Here is an 18,945-nt window from a genome sequence, read left to right on the forward strand (position 1 = left end):
TTAAGTTGTCCACGTGCTGTAACAGGATTCAGGGCTTTTTGAAGTGATGAGCATTGTCTGGGGAAAATGCAGGTCTGAGTGTATTTAACAGCGTGGGAGTGAGAAGGGTGCAGACCTCAGCTGTTCTGTAAGCCTCTCCCAGGCTCTCCCCAGAGCAGTCACTCGCGTTGGAATGTCGTTCTGGTCGTTTTGGGATGCTTGCTCTGTGGGCAGCGAGAACGGCTGGTTTCTTCCCAGGGAGTCTCGTGTTGGTGGGTGGAGAGTTTGGCTGAAGTGCCGGGATCTAGCATGAAGTGGACTTGGAGATGGCGGAGAGCAGAGGGCGGTTTCTGTGGACGCTAAACAGCCGTGTGGACCACATCAAAACCAGAAGAGAGTCTGGCCAAGGTTGTCACCATTTTCCCCAAGGCCTGGCAGTAGCTCACTGACGTGTGCCTCTTTGATGCCATCGGAGAGTTGGCTTCTTCAGTACTTAGAAGCACATGAGTGCTGTGGAACCTGGCTCACAGATTCCTGGATCTGGGGTTCCAGCCTGGACCGTGATTTACACAGGGCAGCCTTCACTGCCGAAACCCGAGCTCCCAGAGGCTGCACACACACTTCCCTCATCTTCAGTCTCCACATACCTTCAGCATTTTAAAGGAGGAATTTGCTTGAAAGTGGCAAATGATACAGCATGCATTTCAACAGAATTTAGCATGGTTCCCCTGGGAGGCAGAGTGGGGAGGGCAGGTGTCTAGGGAAACACGGTTCAAAATAAGATCCTCCAAGGATGATTACGGAATAAAGCCTACATAGTTTAAAAGTAAAGTTCTATGTGTGTGTTTTTTTTTAAGGAAAGACAATAGAAACATGAGACGAGAGGGGAGATTTTTGAGGTTATTTAGTCTCTCCCCAGTGAAAAAGAAGAAGAAACCCATTGCGCAGTCCCATCACAGGGCTGGGCAGAGAAAGGGCTCTGACTGTGTTTGCGGAATGAAGGAATGAATGAACGAACCTCTCTCCATTCCTCCCTTTCACACACAAGAGCTGACGGAGTTGTTTGCCTTGACTCCTTAGCAAACACCTTTGACGTGGCTCACATTAAGAAATAGAGGTTCAGTATGTATATTTAATGTCTGAAAGACATTAAAATGAAAATTAAAAGCCAAAAGCCAGTTGACATGGAGTGGAATGGGCTAGTGGCAGCAGGGAGATAATTATACCAGAACCCTCAAAAAGTACTTGAAGGGCAGACAGTGTGGATTGAGAAAGGATGCCTGCTCCCTTGTCCCAAGGAGACAGGCAGGAAAAATGAGATCTTTGTGCTAAGTGAGTGCCTCCCCACCATTGCTTCTGAGCAAAGAAGCTTTACTCCAGACAACACAAATGCTGGCCCACCTAGACATGCCTCGACTGAGAAGTATTTAAGCTGTGAGTTAGAGATGCTGTTCTAGTTTAAGATCTATGTGATTCAGTGATGGGTTCTGCATTTGCTTACAATACTCTTTGCTGCCAATTTAATCTTCACGTTGAAAAGGGGGTCTTTACATTTAATATCCTTTGCGCTCTTGCCAGGGAGGAAGCACAGCTGAGGATTTCAAGCAGGACAGATACTCCCTCTGTTTGGACGAGGAAAAACTCCATTCAAACCTAGGGACGTGGCGCAGCAGACTGCGCTGCTGTGGATTACCGTGGTCTTCCTACAGCACTATTTGGTCCAGAATGTTACCGATGTCCCTGCCCCCGGCTTGCTGTTAGAGATGACATTTGGAAAATATCCCTTTCAGAGTCACAGCTCTCCAATGGTTTCCCCTCACACACCTGGGAAAGCTAGTCTTGACCATGGTTCACGAGGCCCCACGGGGTTTGGCTTGTGGCCACCTCTCTGCTCCTTTGCCGCCCACTCCTAGATGGCTCCTCTCCAGGCACGGTGGCTGAGGTCCCTCAGACGTGCCCAGTTCACTCCCCCTCTGGCTCTCCTCTCCACCCGGAGCCCTCCTCCGTCCCCAGCTATCAACACATCTCAGCTCCTCGCCCTCGAGTATCTACTCGAGTTTTACCTCCTCACTTGTTTTTCACTGACCGCCTTATCTCAACAACCTGACCAAATCTTTTCCCCTTCTTCAAGGCATTTACTGCTAACATTGTACTATCTATCTGTTCAATAATTTGGTTTATTGTCTATCTTTCTCTACTCGAATGTAAACTCTGGAAGGGCAGAGGATTTTTCTCTTTTGTTCAGTGTTATGTTCCCAACATTTAAACTGTCCCTGACCCAGAGCATGTGCTCAATAATTTTTTTGAAACAAGTCAGTACTTCACATCCTTGTTCATCTGTGGATGATAAAAGGCTCGAAAGAGGTCGCCGTATAAAGACGGGTGGGTGGTAGCAGGTAGAAACATGGTGAGGACAGGCAAGGGAAAATGAATTGAAATAACTTTTACTCTCCTTCTATGGGAGAAAATTCCGGAGAGTCAGGAAGGGGAACAACAGAAATAGAATCCAGTAGAGCTAAAAGTTCCTTAGGGAAAGCTTCCTGGACTTTCCATCGGCAAAGATCTTTCTTTTAAAATTCCTTTCATGTGTTTCATCAGATCTTCCTACCAAACCTTTTGATAACAACCCATTGATTCTCTCAGTTGTGTTTATTAGAGACATATGTATGTCAACTAGAATATCAGACCAGGATTAAAACGATCAGGGTAACTGTGTGACTCAGATAATTCTCCTTTCAAAAGCAAAGGCAGAACTTGCACAGCCTCAGCTCGGAGGATTCAGTGCTCTCCAGGGCACGCTCTGAAATTCTGAGAATTGCTCAAGGGCCCCCATCAGCATCTAAAATCCTGTGACTTGCTCAAGGTCATAGCAACCTATTGGCAGTATTATGAGACTGGAACCCTGGTCTGTGTCTCCCACGTACTCTGGGGGTGTTGCTCATCTCCTGTGCGTGCCTGAACAATTTCCCATGGGTTCTACTTGCGTCCTAGCTCTGCTCGCATTGTTTACTCAGAGGCCAGCACTAACAATAGCCATTATTTATCAAACATAGGCTATGTCTGTTTTCCTAAATTTGATATGACTCTCAAAATACTTTTATAATGAGTATCATTATCATCATTTTCCCAAAGAAAAACAGTAGAGAGAGGATGAGTAACTTATTCTAGAGCTCATAGCTAGTGGTGGCAGAGTCAGGATTTGAATCCAGCCCTTTCCTGCTTCAGAGCCCAGGTTCTCTGTTTTACCTCGTTGCCACGACACGCAGTGCCAGCTTCTTATACATGACTCATCCATGGGGAGATGGTGCCCTGGAGAGGTGATCATTTAAAATGATTCCGAAGATGGAGCCTTTCCCTCAAGTCAATAGGTTACAAAAAGCCCTGCCTCTTTAATTCACTGCTTTCTGAGCCCCCGGGAGGACCGGAGATGACTGCAGGAAGGCTGTCTGGGAAAGTGGGCGGAGGTCCTTCAAAGCCGGATGACCTCTTAAACTCAAGTTATTTCTCTAATCACCCAAGTTCCCTTAATTTTCCAAAGCTTCCCTACCTCCTTCCTTAGTTCATCCTCATCTTCTCTATACACAATGGATTATTTGTGTCACCGTGACCTGGGAGTCTTTCTAACCGAGAATCCATTTCCTGACTACTTTTACGAACTATACGCTCTTTCATACAAGATTGCCTCTCTGGGCATTGGCAGATGGAGAGCGTCTGGGGCCGTGGCCACAAATGTTTAGAAGCTACAAAGGTCATGTCTGCTGCTTAATGGATATTTGATTTCTGATAATGGACTTGTGACAAACACCTATCATTTGAATACTAATTACTGTGATTTATATTGTATTCTCATTGGCCGCCTCAGGAGCTGATGTTCCAGAAAGTCCCTGCTGGGTGAGAGACATAGAATCATGTCTGGCATGGAGACGTTAAAAGGAGAACAGTACACTTTGTTCTTTTGGCGAGCTCCCACTTAACTGACAAATCTGTTGAGCTGGAGAGCTTTGTTTAAGCAAGGAGTAAGGAATGATTTAATTCATGTGACAGTCTAAAGATGATATTTCCAAGATGGGCTAGGAGGGAGAGGTCTGACCTCTTTTCTCTAAAGAGGGGAAGACTGTAGCTCGGTGGGAAGACCGTGAACTTCACAAGTAGAAGGATCTGGATTTTCAATTCCAGTGTCACTGTGCATTATTATTATTGCGGTTGTAAGTAATGATAAGTAATAACAAAAATAGCTTGTTTACTTTGCACACAAAGGCAGGATATTAGGTGCTTGCTTGAATTATCTTATTTAATCACTGCAACCATCCTGTGATGGTCTATCCTGAGGTATTATTGGTCATCTCTATTTTACAAGTGAGAAGATTGAGGCTTAGAGAATGAATCAGTCAGGGTCCTGGCAGGAAGCAGGATTGAATTTAGATGGTTTCCAATATGGAGCCTTTAAAGGAAGGCTCCTCACAGAGATGGGGCAGGGATCAGGGCACCAACAGAAGAAGCGGAGGCGTTGGAGAATGCAGCCTCGGAGATCTGTTACCACCCTTAGTGCTGAAGGGGTAAGAGGCGGAAATGCAGTGCTTGCATGGGAAGGAGGGCCTGCCCGGTGGGACTGATGTCACAGGGGGATGCTGCAACGGCCAGAAGTGTGGCAGCACCTCGGGGAGGAAGTGGGGAGAACACCTCAACCTCTCTCCCTTCTCCGCTCTCGTCACCTGTCTCTGCCTCTCGCTGACCCGCCCCTACAGGGAAGCCAGGGGGCCAGGCAGACGGATGATGTTTTGCAGATCCAGGACACAAGCAGATTAGAGGAGCAGGAGGATGGGTTGAGGGTTGGACACTCTGAAGACACAGGCGGGATCCCACCCAGAATGTGGTTTGGATGTTGAGACCAACACCACCATACATACACAAGAAGGTATGGAAAGGTTTAGCTCACATGATGAGGTTTTCAGGGAGAGTGTGGCAGGCCCCAAGCAGGTCTCAAAATGGTTTGAGAGAGCAGAGACAGGAGACTAGCTTGGTATTTTCATAGAGATTTGAGGATGGGACCAGAGTGGGGGTTTAAACGTCCGGCCAGTGCCAAAGGAGAGGGCACCCAGGCTTTCTAATTAGCCGGTCCAGATGAGGGGCAGGAGAAGAGGAAGGGGTGAGTCTTACAAGCGCAGATTCTTTATTGTAAGATGTCAGACGGAGACTACCCAGCGGACCGAGTCCAGTGTGTTGCCCCAAATCACTCAGTTTTAACTCGTGCACTAGGTTTTCAACCCAAGTCAGTCTTTGGCCCAAACTCATGCTTTTCATGATCACATTCACTGGCTTTGTGACCTTGAATGAATGACTTCACCTCTTGGTGTTAAAACCTCAGTTTCCTCATCCATAAAATGGAAACCCTCTCTCTCTGCCCGGTGTGTGCGCCTGGCGGGTGTTCTGTGAGTGGCAGTTCTCAGCCCCGCCCTCTCGTTTTCCTGAGGAGGTTGTGATTGATGGTGTTGTCTCCTTCCCCCGTCCTGTCTGTCTCCATCGCGGCTTCTGGATACCCTGGTGTGGACCTTGTGTGTCTTTGTGAAAAGTCTGGCATAGACTTCACCCCCATTCCCCCAAGGAGCATATCCTTGGACACCAAACTGCTACCTCTTTCTACGATAAGGTTGAGAAGACTCATCCTGCCAAGTGAAGCAACAAGCTTAAATCTGTCTCGCTGGCGCGCTTCCAGGAGGCAGCTGCAAAGCTTTCAACCAATTGGACCCCAAGCAACGTGACCCAGGAGGTAAGAAATGAAATTAGCCTGTCTTACTCCCTCCTTGGTTATCAACTTCGGAATATCACCTTTTGAAGGTGCTAGGTAAGAGGAGGTGTGAGATGGGTATTTTTACCCCCAGCGATTCTTCAATGTCATGTGGTTCCAGAACCTTCTATTTCTCTAGTTCTGCCCCCGCTCACCCACTCCATGGGCTAAGAGGTGTTTTGCACATAATCTTTCCTTAATTCATCTTAGTTGAATTAAAACAATCACAGTGAAGACTGATTTTGAACCGATGAGACACCAGCTAAGCCACCAACGGCTTCTGAGTTTTTCTTTTTAAAATGAGGCCCTGAAGATGAATTGTAAAAATACAGGATGTTTCAGAAAGAATTTTGCTAGTGGCTATCTTTTCACCTGCGGGAACTGAAATCACTTCTGAGAAATCCCAGGTCCTCAAACTGAATACAGATGAACAACTGCCCCATCAGGTGACAACACCAGCTCACAGCCCGGGACTGGGTGGGTCCTGAGTCTGCAAACGCCGATTCATTCGGCTGAGGGGCTGAGGATGTAAAGCGAAGATACTGCTCAAAGAGCTGTGCCAGGCACTTTTCTGGGCATTTCAAAAATCCTTAGTGGAAAAAAAAGTCCTGGCCTGTATCCCTCAGCCAGCAGTCCTGTTGCGGGTGAGAACAGATGCTCCTTTGGCTCAGTAAAAAGCACAACACGAGTCTTTTTCTTCCTGCTTTTTAAACCAGAAAACACCATCCGCAGCAGGCCGAAATAAGGCAGGTGGCATCCATTCGAATTGGAAATGAGGTCCTGAGATAATCACTGTGGGATCGAGCGTGGCCAGCCTCGGGGAGGGGCTCCGGTCAGAGGGCTCATTGTTTCTCTCCTATGATGAGCAGACTCTATAAAATGTCCGGCTCCTGAGGCCACTTTGATTCCCGAAAATGTATCAATTGTTCTCTTGTGGGCTGTCCTTTGCACAATTTGCTTTTGATGAACCCCGAGTGCTCCTCATGACTGGGCAGGCCTGCCTGGGGCAGGGACCTGGGCTTCCTGTGCAGCAAGCCAGGAAGCAGCGGTTCTGTGTGGGATAACGCTGAAGGGGTCTGGGAAGTGCCCGGAGTGCCGGCGTCACCTGCCTGGCACAGCCCCTCCACGGGTAGGAATCTTTAGAGCCGGCGGGAGTAGAGTTAGAGTTCACGGGTACAGACAGCCTGGGGATCTTCAACCACCTCCTGGCTGGAAGAGGCAGGATTGAGCAGTTGCGTAGGTGGGTGGGGGCCTTCCTGACCCTCTGTCCGTGTCCACGCTTCCCTTCCTCCTTCCCAGCACAGGATGATACCCCCAGCAGCCGCCCGCGTCATGCAAGGTGGGGCGGGGAGAGCTGGGGGCTGGGGAACAAACCCCCGTCTCACATGTCCCCTCCTCCACGCCATTCCCCCTACTTCGCTATACTCTCCTCAATAAAGCCCAAACGTAACAGCACTCTGGGCTCAGAGAAGGGCCCCCCACTGGAGGGGGTTCCGAGTGAAAGCATTACTGCCTCCCAGCGGTGTGGCCTCCCTTCCAGCTGGGTGATGGTAGCTGCGGCTTCGCCAGCCTCCTCTGTGCATGTAACCAAAGCAGGGGCGGTGGATTTCATTCCTCGTGAAGCGCTGCTTTGGGAACTGTTTGGGAACAGGGAGTATTTTTCTATTTTTCAGAGCCCCTTGGATTTTGCCACAAGGCCCCAATGATTGGCAGTGTGGCCCCTAGGAAGAAGAATGGGAGCTGAGATGTATCAAGAGGCCCAAAGTTTTCCTACCTTGGGATGCAGTAGCTGCAACTCTCGGCATCTTTCCTAGCAAGGAAATATCCAGAAACGCAGACAAAGCTTTATGTGCAAAAATATTCATTGCAGTAGTGTTTTTTTCTGGCTGGGGAAATAATTGCTCTAAGAGCTGGCAAATCATTCCTTTAAGAGAGAAAACTGCCTTGGGCTAGGGTCACAACTTCTGGGGCAGTTGTGATTACGAGAGTGAGGCTCTCTAGTGATGAACCGGAGCTGGACAAAGAGTTAAGTAAGCTTCTCCGCATGGAGGTTTATGGGAATCGGAGGGCTAGGAAGAGCTGGCAGTAGCACAGAGGGACAGAAGACGGGAGAATGAACAGAGCATCTGGAAGGGGGCGGAGGAGCTATCTAGAAATGTCTGGGCTTAGAAGTTGAAGGAGTGGGTAGTCTGTAGGCATCTATCTGTCTGAGTTTATTTGAATGTGGGAAAGAGAGGCAGAAGGAGGCAAGCTGGATAGGGGAGACGGAGTGGCACCCCTGGTCCGTGGGCAGAGTTCTCAGGTCTAAGCTGAGAGATTATTTTCCACAGAGGAACACTAGGATCTTGCTACCCAAAGCCGGGTGCTGGGACCAGCTACATCAGCATCACCTGGGAGCATGCAGACGCACCCAAGACCCTGTGAACAGGGATCTGCGTTTTGACGAGATCCCAGGTGATTCACGTGCACGTTGAAGTGTGGGGAGTGCTGCCCCGGGAGACCCAGTGTATCCACGTCCATCTCAGAGAGTGGGAACGAGCAGCGTCTCCCCACGTCTGCCTGGAGCGCTGCTGGGTTGGGGCACAGATACAGCAGGGGATCGACTAGGGCTACGGAGTCTCACGCAAGGAAGGGTGGCAGTTAGCGCATCGCCCTCAATGACTTTTCAGGTGGTGAAGACAGTAAAAAGGACAGGGAGGGGAAAGCGTGCCAGGATTGTCTGCATACAAACACGAGCTATACTGGGAGTTCTCAAAAATAACACAGGTTTGGAGGAAGGGGACACGTTGTGTTACACGAAGGCCTCTCTGGATTAGTGCTGTCAGCAGGACCGCTTTGAAGACAGAGCTGGAAAGGTCCTGGGAGGGCTCAGTGTGTGTGCAGCTTGTGTGATCTTCACTAGAAGCAAAGTCCATAGACAAAGGAATATTATATAGACAATAACATGTTTTTTTTTCATACACTCAAAAAAAAAAGATCAGAAGGAAATGTGCTCAACTTATCTCTGTGTGATTTCAGGTTCTACCTTCAACCATTTTTGTACTTGGCAAATTTTCTGCAGTGATGGGGTCAAATATAAGTAGAAAAATGCAACAAACTGTAAATCGTGCCTGCCTTCTTCATATTTTTCTGTCCTTTCCAGAGTTTCTCCATGAACTGGTAATGCCTTTGTCAGCAGGAGGGAAACAGAAAGAAGCAAGGGCTGTGGACTCAGGAGACCCAGTGTTCCAGGTGGACCCTTGCCCTTCACAGCTGTGTGATCCACAGTTCCAACACCTCATTCAACCCCTCCTTGCTCACATGTAAAGTGCGATGCTGCCACAGACCCCAGGGGCTGGGGAGATAATGGATGTGGAGGACACTGTGAGCTGGTAGGTGCTACACAGATGGTAGGAGCCCAGGTGGCGGCATAGGGTCACACAGGGTCCTTCCTCGGAGCACTTCCATCAGGTCAGTGGAGAGTGTCTGCCTTGGGCTGATTTCAGGGAAAGCCTCCAGCCTCTGGAAGGGACTCTTCCCTCCACAAATGAGAGAATATGAGGGCCCAAAGTTCTTCATCCCCTTTGGCCAGTGTGACAGATAGAATTCCTGAACTTTTGTTAACAGAAGGCCACATGTCACCCGTCAGACAAGAGCAGCATCTCTCATTAACGTCACTAGGATCAGGCCGTGCTGTTTTCTACTGAGTCCTCATCCCCCACATGACAGTGGCATCCTCTAGGCAAGTCATTTGAGTTTCTCCATGAAGAATTAGAATCCCTGTTTCAGACAAGAACAACAGTAACAACAAAACCAAAAAGATGTATCTCTGAAATCTAGAGTAGTTCCCTGAAATAAAAGTAGGTATGACTAAAAGATAAACTGAATAGTCTCGAAGGCCAATTCAACATATCTGGGAGAAGCTTCTCTTCACACAGACTGAAGCATTCTGGTGGAGATCCCCATACATGAGGCCGCTTGGTCCTGGAAGCTCAGTGCATAGGTCAGCCGTGGTTGCTGAGGCCGGGAGTGTTTCTGACGTGCAGCCTGGGGTGCTGCCATGCGGGACAATCAGTAGGCTGATCAGAAAGCCCCTGTGTCCCCCTGTGATTCTCCGTAATCAGTAGAGATGTGATGTAGAAACCTGGAGGGCCCTGGCTTAAATGAAGGTTTGCAGGTAGGTCCCTCACCTGGCGATTCAGTGTCTGATGATGATGCAAGAAGCCCCATGAGATCAAATCCCACTTTTAAATTAAAAAAAAAAAAAAGAGGACTGGACCCTGGCAGGATCCAGTCTTCCAATTTTAGGAAGATTTCTCACTTTGCAGATATGGAATGTCAGGCCTTTTGTTGAGATAAGAAATTAGTCAGAATGCTGACTTATAGTCGTAATGATTTTGACCCTCGTCAAATACAAGCCAGGCCATTTGTTAACTTCTTTGCCCTTGGTTGTGTCTTTGGCTTTGACAGACAGTAGCCAATGTGGCGGCCAACAAACACTGGCTGGGCCAGCCGTCCCTGGGGCCTGGCCAGGCGGCTCTCTTCCCCACTCTGCCTTGGGAGCTGTTCCGTGGGGCTCAGCTGGGCAGAGACCCAGAGAGGCAGCAGGAGACGAGGGGCCGGCCGGGGGCTGGGAAAGGACCAGAGACCCTTGCTGGCGTACCGACAGCCCAGAACTCCCTGCGCATCAAGGCGGGGAGGGCAGGCTCGCCTTTCCTTCCTTCCCATGTCCTTGCCCGTCCTTGCCCGGCAGGCTGCATGCTGCCCCGTCACTGCTGCCTTTCCCCTTCCCGGATGTAGTGTGAATTTTCGCTAGTCTGCACCTGGTAACAAAGAAGTCGGTCTGTGGCCAGGGGAACACTGTATTTTGCTGCGGATGGGCTTTGAAGGCTAAACTCTGGCCTGCTGCAACCTGGGGAGAAAATTCTGAAGTACAAGGAAAGACCACACAGAAACTGTTACCGGCTGTATTTTTAGTGACTCGTTTTTTTTCCCCAGGCATTGATGTGGGTGCTTTATATGTAAATTTTTGAGCATCTAATGTTGCAGAATATGCAAATATGACTACATTATTTATTTCCGCTGCTGGAAGAAGCAAGCTCTTCATTCCTGGGGGATGGGAGGCTGCCGCTGTTCTTCTAAAGGCTGAGCCTTCTTTCCCTTAGGAAAGATAAACCAGCTCTTTGATGGGCCATTGGCTCCATAAATCATCCTGCACGTCCCCCTCGAGCCACTAAACTTCCTCATAAAACCAAAGAGTAGGAAGATTATTTTTTTTTTCTTTTAAAGGGCTGAGAAAGAGAGGCTCAAGGTGGGGCTGAGTGGAGTTCTCCAGGAGTCAGGATAAGAAAAGAGGGGTGGTTGATGCATTCCAATGGGGGTAAAACTTGAGCGCACATGCACCTACACTCTAGAAGGTGCCGGAGCTAGGAGGGAAATGGCTCAGGGTTCCACGTGGCTGCTGGAATCCAAAAGCAGTGAGTCCTGCAAGGCCAATTAGTCATGAAGGTCATGTAGCCCCCCGCAGGGCCATCTGCCTTTGACAAGGCTGTGTGAGTCTGGTAAGACCATCTTCAGAGGTCATCTCAGAAGACTGGCAACCTGTGGCCTCTCCCCACCAGATTTCCTTGACTGAATTCCTGGATTAACAGGTCAAGGGATCAGGAACCAAACAAACACAACAGGACAGGTGTTAGACTGCTCACGACATTGGTGAGTGGAGAGTGGGACCTGGATTTGACATCATTTAGAAAAAAGTAAAACCACCACCACCACGACTATGACCACGACGGTTCTGCCATGTAGGGCACCACTATACCCTACATTTTGGAATCAATATGTATGTGGTAAGATTAGAGAGAAAAACAAAGGGATAATTATTAAGAAACTCTTATGGGGGAAGGAGGGTGATGTGATGGGGGTAGGCTTCTAAGTAGGGTTGCAAGACAAAACAGGACACCAAAGTTACATCTGAATTTCTGATGAACAATAAAAAATATTTTAGTGAAAGTATTTCCCAAATATTTCATGGGGCAAACTTATACTTTAAAAAATCATTCATTGTTTATCTAACATTAAATTCTTCTATTTTTATTTGGTAAATCTGGCTACTCCACTCCCTTTTTAAAAAATTTTTGGGAGTAATTAGTTCCATCTATTTATTTATTTTTAGAGGAGGTGCTGGGGATTGAACTCAGGACCTTGTACATGCTAGGCATGCACTCTACCACTGAGCTATACCCTCCCCCACCCCAGCCACTCTGTTTCTATGGTACTGGTGATGTTCTATTTCTTGACTGTGGCTATTCTATTTTTTTTTTTTTGACTCTGAGTGTGCTGAACGTTCACTACTTTTTGGAAATGTGCATATATGTTCTGGATGTTCTTGTGTATGTTATCTTTCATAATACATTTTTGCTTTAGTGTTCTCACTCCCCAAATATTGTGGAACAATTTGTACCTATTACAAAAGCACCATCTTATTTACCCTGTTCCTCCCTACCCCCTCCCCAACAAACATGATAAGAAATGTACCCATTTCCCATTACAGATGAGGCAACTGAGGCTCGAAAGTTCAATAACTTGTCCAAGGTCACATAGCTGGTGAGTGGTAGAGCCAAGTTTGAGACTGAGCCTGAGTCTGTCAGATCCCAAAGTCTGTAAAATGCCTATGTTATGTAACAAAAAATCCAACATAGATCAAAATCTCCCAGGGCTCACAGTAAACTTTCAAGGGATGGCCAAGTCACTCTGACAGTGAGATAATGAGTAAAAAGTTTAATAAGAAGAATAGAAGGAATTAGCAGACATCAACAGTGAGATGTCACATCTGCTGGAGTTATCTGACAAGGATGTTAAGGCAGTCATCATAAAAATGCCATGACAGGCAATTAAGAACATGCTGGAAATAATGAAAAAATAGAAAGTCTGAGGAAAAAAAAAACAACAAAAGAGAATACAAAGAAGAACCAAGTGAAAATGTTAGAAGCCAAAAATACAATAACAAAATAAAAAAAATGCAATGGGGCTCAACAGCAGAATGGAGAGACAGAGAAAGGGGTCCACGAACTATTAATGTGAATAGAAAACCGTGGAAATTACCCAAAATGAGCAAAGGAGAAAAGATAGACTAAAAAAGGAAAAATGAACAAAACCTTTCAGGGACCTGTGGGACTTTAACAAAGGATCTGACATTCATGTCACCAGAATCTCAGACAGAAAGAGGGTGGGGCTGGAAAACTACTCAAAGAAATAACAGCTGAAAATTTCCCAAATTTGGTAAGAATTGAGAAATACACAGATTCAAGAAGCTGAGAGAATTTCAAATAGGATAGATCAAAAGAAATGCACACCAAGACGCATTATAATCAAACATCGGAAAACTAAAGAAAAAAAAAACAAAGAGTCTTGAAAGCAATGAGAAATGCCACTTTACCTAAAGAGGAAAAACAATTTCAGCGACTGTGGAAGCTGCGTCAGAAACCACAGAGGCCAGGAGGGAGTAGCACGACATTTTTCAAGAGCTGAAAGAAAATAGCTGTGTGAGTTCTACATCCTGTGAAATTATCCTCTAGGAAGGGAAATCAAGACATTCTTAGATAAAAGAAAACGAAGAGAATTTGTCACTGGCAGATCTACCCTAAAAGAATGGCTATCAGAAGTTCTTGAAAGAGTAAAGAAGTGATAAATGAAGGAATCTTGGAACATCTGGAGGGGAAAAAAAAAAACACCACAGAAAGAGTAAAAAAAATATGAGTAAATACAATAGACTTTCCTTTTCTTAAGTTTTCTAAATTATATTCGTCGGTCGTTTCAAAAAGCATAACATTGTCTGATGTGGCTTTCAATGTTTATAGAGAAAATAGTTGAGAAAATTATATTATAAATAGTGGCTGAGGGTGAGGATGACAAAAGAGCTTAAAGGGAGATGAGATTTCTACTCTTCACTCCAACCCATAAAATATTGGCACCAGTAGATCTCTCTGGAGATCTGCATCCTGATTGTGACGGTGGATACAGAAATCTATGCGTGTGACAAAATGGAATAGAACTATACACTTACACGGTACCAGTGTCAATTTCCTGGTTGTAATATTCTGTTACAGTTATGCAAGATGTAACCATTGAGGGAATTAGGTGAAGGGTACATGGGAACCCTGTCATATCTTTGCAATTTCCTGTAAATCTGTAATTATTTCAAAATCGGAGGTTGAGAGAGAGAGAGAATGAGCAGCGGGCTCTGATTCTCAGGCTTTTCCGGTGCAGTTTGACTTCAGGGTGTGTAGGAAAAGCCCCAGTGGTTATAAGATATCTGAGATAAGTCCTGGCTGGATAGAGACTCGGCTGATTGAACTGCGGCGTCTGTGGGTCAGACTGCAACAACTCGATTTTGTGTCTGGAACATGTGCTGGTTTCCTGCGCCTTTCAAGGGAATCAATATATTGACTTTCATGGACGCCGCCATATGTGGTCAGGACGTAGTTTATCTAGTTTATCTCCTCTCCCCATGCAGCAAAAGACATCGTATTGAGGGGGCTAACTGAGATGTCCACAAACCCAGATTTCCTAGGGAAGAACGGGTTACAAAATAAAAAGCCCCTTTCTTGGGAATTTCCTTCTCTTCCTTCTGGCCTTGACCTTTTGTGTGCACGGTCCGGTCTATCCTGATAATGGACATACAAAAGCAGCCCTCTGTGAGTCCCCTCAGCTCTACCTCCAAACTCTATTTCTAAATCCCCCCACTCTTTCCTTTATCCTTTGCCCTTTTCCTTGTCCGGATCACCTTGATGGCACATGTGGATTACTTCAATGTTCTCTTCCTGGTCTCTTTCTTCTGTCTTGCATCCTTAAAACGTATTCTCCACACATCAGTCTGAGTGACATTCTAACAATGCACATCAGATCATGTCATACCCTCGCTCTGCCCCGCTGATAGCTCCCCTTCCACTTGGAATAAAATCTGCACTTGTTACCAGGGCCTGCGGGATCCTCGGTGACCTGGCCCCTGCCTATTTCTCCGACTTTGCCTCGGTGCCTCACTTGGGCTTAAGCACACGGGCTGCTTTTCTGTTCCATCACCAGTCTAGCCGTTTCCCACCTGCAGCTTCTCCCCTCTCCTTGCAATGGGTCTCTTAGTGCTCTTTGTGCAGCTGGTTCTTGCTTTTCCTTGTGTTGCAGCTGAAATGCCCCACGTCTAAGGGGCCTTCTTTGACCCCTGCCCCCTCTCCGTCTCCAGCAGCTCCTACATCATGGACTCCCCATGACATCAGCCTATTAATTTTCTCCATAGCATTTATTATACTTTCTGATGATCCTGGTTGCTTTCCTGGTTATTGTCTGTCATTCTCCTAGAAACTAAGCTCTCTGAGGGCAGGGACTTCGCATTCCTATTCATTGTGGTCGCCTCAACTCAATAAATAGTTTTGGACTTCCTACACTGTTGGTGGAAATGTAAATTGGCACAGCCATTATGGAGAACAGTACGGAGGTTCCTTTAAAAACTGAAAACAGACTTCTGATCCAGGAACCCCACTCCTGGGCATATATCTGGAAAAAATGAAAACTCTAATTTAAAAAGATACATGCACCCCAATATTCATAGCAGCAGAAGCTAAGAAAGAGGCTTCCCCAGGGAGGGCAAAGACTCCATGAAGCAAGGGAGACAGGGCAATGTGATGCAGAGGAAGAGAGGCAGAGGCAGGAAGGTAAATGGTAAGTAACTAAATGGAAGCAGCTTTTAACTGAGCTGGTGTCCTGGGGATGTCAGTTTGTCCAGCCTTCAGCATCTGATCCTCCCTCCAGAGAGCAGGCAGAGCAGGGCCTGGTCTGTGCCCTGGAGAGCCTCCGGGCGCCTCTGTGCGCCCTCTGGGTGCTGAGCACACAGCCAGGAGGTGTGCGCTCTGAAAGCTGACTCCCCCCCTGTTGGACTGTGCTCTCTCGTGCGGTCCTCTGTTTCCTCGAGCTTTTTTGAAAACGTTGAGATAATGAGGAAAGAATTTCAAAAGCAACTCTTTGTTGTCGCTTTCCACCCATTTCAAAAGAATCATGGAATTCAAGTGGCTAACAATCTCAGTTTCCCGAAAGCATCCATCTGAGCGAGAGTGTTACCACAGAACTTCCACTTGCATACACCTTTAATCATGTGGCAAATTACCTTATTAACCACCAGGGAGTCAAGTCTTATTACTTAATTAAGCCATCTCAGTCTTGTCTTCTTATTAAAACCACATGGGTTTTCACTTCTGTGTGGTTTTAGATTCTTTCCCCCTTCTTGGGATGCCTGTGGGATAATAGCTGCATGGAAGGATTTCTGTTATTTTGTGTTGATGACTAAAGGGTTAGCAGCATTAAATAAAGCGGAGGGGGCGGAGCTTGGTGGAGACAGTCTGCAGAGGCTCCCGCAGGCCCGTGATGTAACCGCCACTTGGGTGGTACAGGAGTCTGAGATGTGTACCCGTCCTCGATGCTTTCTCTCGCCAAAACATCTGGAATACCAAATCCTGTCATTAGACAGCCCACATGTTAGAAAAACAAAAGGACAGGAAAAAAAAGGAAAGCCGAGTTCCCCCCACCCCTGAAATGGTTGGATAAAGCCTCATTATTGCTGGTAGGAAATTAGACATTTCAGGTTCTACTTCAAAGCAACTATTTTTATTACAAGAGGCTCAACATTTTGATTTATTGGCTGCAGAGCCAGATTGTGACAAATATTTCCCCCTCAAAGAGAAGACAGATCGGGCCTCTAAACAGTCATATACTGAAGAGGTGAAAAGTAAGGTTTCTTGCAACTGGGTTGTAATGATGAAAATTGCATGCTTCTATTCCTAGCGCCCCGTAACGGGCTGCTTCAGCACACACGCCTAGAAGAAGTCCTTGAATCATGTGGGAATTTTCTTCATATCAAAGGAAAGTCCTAAAATTTTGTAAAATGAAGCAGGTGAAATGATCAGCCTGTGCTACCTTCCCTCAGAGGCCAGCACTAAGCGGGGCCTGTGTACAAGCCTAGATTTCAGTCTGAGCTGTACCACTCAAGAGGGATGCTAAGAATGTAGGGTGGGGTCTGAGGAATCTATAAAGATAAGTAAAGAATAAAACATAGGGTTTTGAGACAAAGCTGAAGGAATTTAGAATAGTCATCCTTGTTGGAAAAAAAAAAAGAGCCTAGACAATTAGGTCACCCTAGAGGGTAAGGTTATTAACCATTTTAGGTAGAAGGAGCAGTACGTTGTGTTATACAGGGAGCATCTTGACTCATCTCCATCTGGACGTGACCTTTGTGTGTATGACGTGGACGGTTCTGATTAGAGGAAGTCAGAGGAAGTTTTCCACGAAAGTGTGCATTCTTCAGTCTGGAAAATGAGTTTCTCAGGCAGGTTGTAGGGTTGTCTTTGCTGTAGTTGTCTGAATCAAGGAGCACTTATCTCCCTGGGTGTGGGGGAACAGAATTTCATGGAAAGAGCAGAGGCTGTGATGTGAGGGTCACAGCTTGGGTTCTAGTCTCAGCTCTGCTACTGATGAACTCTGTGACTCCTGGCCAGATCGCAACTTCTCTTGGCCTCAGTTTCTCCTCTATAGAATGAGATTGGACTAGATGATCTAAAAGACCTCCTGCAACGTATTTTGATTCTAGGTGGGAGGCGGGCTAACCACGGGAGAGCAATGAGCTCCGTCTTCGTTTTATTCTTATGACTCTACTGCTTGGGAGGGAAGTTTGTTGTATGTGCGTAGGGACATGTGTGTGTGGTTATACTGGAGGGAGAGTAAGGGGCCTCTGTATGTACCATAAGAATGTTCATAAAACTATAGGTGTTATTGGGAATTATGTAAATTACTTTAGTCTTTAAACACCATGAGCAAAGGAATTCTAAAGGTGAACGCTTTGTAAACTGAATGGTTACTGCCGCTTACATCCGTTTTATAAGCACCCCCATTCTCGTTTGCTGGGGGTCTGCTGCAGCTCTGGATGCCACATGGAGCTCCTTGAATGTGTGCATGAGTCAATGGCTGGGATAGTCGAGCATCGAGTGTTTCCACAGACTATGCTAAGAATAGGGCTGAGGAAGCTTCAACAAAATGAGCCTGAAATGCTACAGAATTCTGATAAACTGTTTCTTTTTTAGACATTTAGGTTTTTAAATTAATTAATTAATTTACATTTGGGGGGAGGTAATTAGATTTGTTTATTAATAGAGGTACTAGGGATTGAACCCAGGACCTCCTGCATGCTAAGCATGTGCTCTACCACTGAGCTATACCCTCCTCTCCCACGCCCTCACTAATACACTGTACGAATCATCAAAAGATAGGTCAGTCTTGCCCGGGTAAATTTAAACAAATGTTAAAGTTGCTTTATTGAATACTAACTCTTTGACGAATTAGGAAGCCCTTGATAAATGTTTATTGATTGATTGGACAGGATGTGAGATAGCTCTCTATTAACTAGAAAACTGGACTTAAGAGAACATCCCAGTCTCTCAAATGTGTATCATTGGTCTACCCTCCTTTGTTATTGTGGGAAACAGGGGCTAACAAGTGAGTAAGCTCTCTGGAGACCATCAGGCTGATGGCCATGCCAACAGCTCACTGTAAAACATTGCCCCAGTTCCGTCAATCAGAACTGGTCTTCAAAATTAGCCAAGCTCACGAGGTCACGGAGAAGCTTCGAGAGACCAGGTCCTGGTGAGAGAGGAAAGAAGGGGAAGGCTGGGGCCCTCCAATGGCTCCCCCAAACTCATCAGCTGACAATTACTACGCTCCCAACTCTGGACTTCAAAGCATTTGGAAAATGTTCATAAACATGTTCAGAATCCCATGGTGTAAGTAAAACATTTTTACAAGATTATAAAATAAAGAAAACTGGCACGGGTTTTGTTTGAACAAGTGTGCTGGCCATTTCTTTTCCTAAGGTGAGAGACTCTTAAACAAGTCTTAGTAATTGCTCTGAGGGAATTTGGCCTCTTAATTTTTGAAAACCCAATAAAATCCATGCAAATCTCTAAGCCCTGCAGATGACAGACCCTAAACCTCAGATGTGCAGGGAGAGAGGCCGGACGAATGATGGCTCTGCTCAGGCTATCGTCTGAGAAACAGAATTTTGGAAAAGAAGACAATTGGATTCTTGCTTTGATCTTTGCTTAAGTGGGACCAAGAGGATTCTGGAGGGTTTCTTCATCCAGAGAACCCCCGGGACTTCTCTAGGAGGC

The sequence above is a fragment of the Vicugna pacos genome, chromosome 3 (assembly GCF_048564905.1).
Source record: "Vicugna pacos chromosome 3, VicPac4, whole genome shotgun sequence".
Taxonomy (NCBI): Eukaryota; Metazoa; Chordata; class Mammalia; order Artiodactyla; family Camelidae; genus Vicugna; species Vicugna pacos.